The sequence below is a fragment of the Erinaceus europaeus genome, chromosome 9, assembly GCF_950295315.1.
Source record: "Erinaceus europaeus chromosome 9, mEriEur2.1, whole genome shotgun sequence".
NCBI classification, from domain to species: domain Eukaryota; kingdom Metazoa; phylum Chordata; class Mammalia; order Eulipotyphla; family Erinaceidae; genus Erinaceus; species Erinaceus europaeus.
Genome location: NC_080170.1, coordinates 23540438 through 23543381, shown reverse-complemented (window position 1 = coordinate 23543381; position 2944 = coordinate 23540438).

The window sequence follows — 2944 nt, the reverse complement described above, 5'->3', positions numbered from 1 at the left end:
CAAAGCTTTCCCCCTGCAGGTGGGGACTGGGGCTCGAACCTAGGTCCTTGAGCACTGTAACATGTGCGCTCAACCAGGTGCGCCACCACCCGGCCCCATATTAGGGAATTCTAAGGAGGAAAACTAGTGGCTAAGGGTTTGTTTGGAGGGTTAGGGAGATTTTTTTTTTAATATATTTATTTATTTATTTATTCCCTTTTTGTTGCCCTTGTAGTATTATTGGTGTTGTCATTGATGTCGTTGTTGTTGGATAGGGCAGAGAGAAATGGAGAGAGGAGAGGAAGACAGGGGGAGAGAAAGACAGACACCTGCAGACCTGAGGTGGGGAACCGGGGGCTCGAACTGGGATCTTTAGGCCAGTCCTTGTGCTTTGCACCACCTGCGCTTAACCCGCTGTGCTACCACCCGACTCCCGAGATTTTTTTTTTTTAACTGCCACCAGGGTTACTGCTGTGGCTTGGTGCAAGCACTACTAAATACACAACTTCTGGTGGCCATTTTTTAAATTTTTTTCTTTCTATTTTTTTTTTGACAGGACAGAGAGAAATTGAGAGGGGAGGGAAGACAGAGAGGGAGAGAGAGGGGCTGCGTGGTGGCACACCTGGTTGAGCACACATGTTACAATGTGCAAGGACCCAAGTTCGAGCCCCTGCCCCCCCACACACACACCTGCAGGGGAAAGCTTTACCAGTGGTGAAGCAGTGCTGCAGGTGTCTCTCTGTCTCTCTCCCTCTCTATCTCCCCCTTCCCTCTAGATTTCTGTCTCTACCCAATAAATAAAGATCATAAAAATTTAGGGGTAAAGGGGGGCAAAGAAAGACACCTGCAGCCTGCCTCATTGCTCATGAATCGTTCCGCCTGCAGGCGGTGAGCTCCTTGAGCATGTGACATATGCGCTTAGCCAGGCTGGCCGCTGCCCGGCTCCAGAGACATTTTCTTAATATAATGCACAGTACATTTGAAGGTTGAAACTATGAAGTTAGGGGTTAGATAGCATAATGGTAATGCAAAGAGACTCTCATGCCTGAGGCTCCAAAGTCCAAGCTTCAATTCCCCACACCACCATAAGCCAGAGTTGAGCAATGCTCTGGTAAGAGAGAAAGAAGAGAGAGAGGTTATGAATTTATGGATTATTCAAAATTAAATATACCTTCTATTTAATCAGTAATGCCAGATGACCCTGAGGTATGTGATAACACAAATTCAAAGAGATATATGTGTATAACATCATGTTTATTATAGCATTAGTCACGATAGTCAAGAGCTGGGGAAAACCTAAGTGCCCATAGATAGAAGAAGGGAGAAGGAAGATGTGGTCTATAGACACAGTGGAATACTACTTGGCTATGAAAAGGAAAGGTGAAACCCTGCCATTCACAACACAGATAAACCCAAAAGGTAATATTCATAGTGAAATGATAAGTCAGACAGAGGCAGACACACTATATAATTTCACTCAGACATGGAAAATAAACAAACTAAATAAAATGAAAATGAAGACAATAAAAACAAGACAAAGTTAAGTGTAGCCTGGGAGAAAGAGAGAAGGGAGGTGGATAAGTAGGTTAAAAAGACCAATTATATTCTGAAAGATGGATTAGACTTTCAGAACTTAACATCGGACTTACAGCAGTTGCTGCACGTCTGAAGCCCATATATGCTTATTAGTCACTTCCTTCAATAGCAAAATGAAAGAACCCAAAGATCCTCTTCACTAGAGTCTGCCCAGGACATTAATACACAGCCCTTCCTAAACATTACCTTTTCTTTGGAACCAGAGCTGGTTCAAAAACTCAGGACAAAAAAGGAGAGAAGCCAGTGATATATCTCATTTGGTTAGTGCGCAGCTTTGCTGCGTGTGACCCAGGTTTGAGCCTCCACGGCAGTGAGGGAAACTGGTGCTATTCTCCCTCTGTTTTTTCCTCTTCCTCTCCTTTCTCTGTCTCTATCAAGGAGGAGCAGCAGGAGGAGAGGAGGAGGATGGGGAAGAGTACGGAAGAGGAGGGGGGGAAAGAGGAAGGAGGAGAAGGGGGGGAGAGGAGCAGGAGCAGGAAGAGGAGGAAAGAGTTACTGTTATGTTTCAAACCATTAGCGGAAGATTGCAAGGTTTCAGCTACCCAGAGAGGGAAGAACGGAGTCCAATGACTGAGCCAGGGAAAAATTGGCACTTGGTAGTGGACAAGCTGTGGTAACATTGTGCAGGTGCAAAATGTCCCTCTAAAACATAGTCTTACAGAACAATGTCACTTCATTTAAAAAAAAAAATTATTTGGCAACAATTGGAGTTCAGTCATACTCTTTTGTTATGTCAAGTTTCTCATTTTATTATTTGAAAGTCTTTAGTTTGGGTGGTTTACAAATGGGACTTTGTGAGTGTTGTTTGTCAGAGATCATAATTATTTGGGATTAGTTCGTTCAATCAACAATTTCTTCTCCCAGAAACTCCTCGTATGAATTTCCTGCTTTTTTCAAAAGAAAGCCATATTTCATTCAGCAGAACACATTGATAACCATGCCTGTTCAATGTATCTTAGGCAATAAAGTTTATACATTTTTTACTACCTCAGGAGAGCATTTTAAGGAATACTCTGAAAGCAAGCCCAAATAATGATACGAGCATGAGTAACAATTTGCCACAGTCGAGCAAGTTGAAAAGAACTGCAAGTATTTATAAATATTTTGTTTGGGGGCTTTATAATAACAAATGCTGATTCTGTCTAAGAGTTGGGTCCACAGAAGGAAAGCCACTTTATTTTGAGAGAAAATATTTTGTTTACAAGCAGCCTTGAGGCTCTCGGTCCAATAAATAAAACTCTAACAGGGCCCAGCCACAAGAACATGAACACCATCATTCAAATTTAAAACAGGACCTTATTTTTATGGTGGACTCTGGGAAAATATTTGAGGTCCCAACAGAAACCTTGGGCTTGTTTTTGAGTTGGAA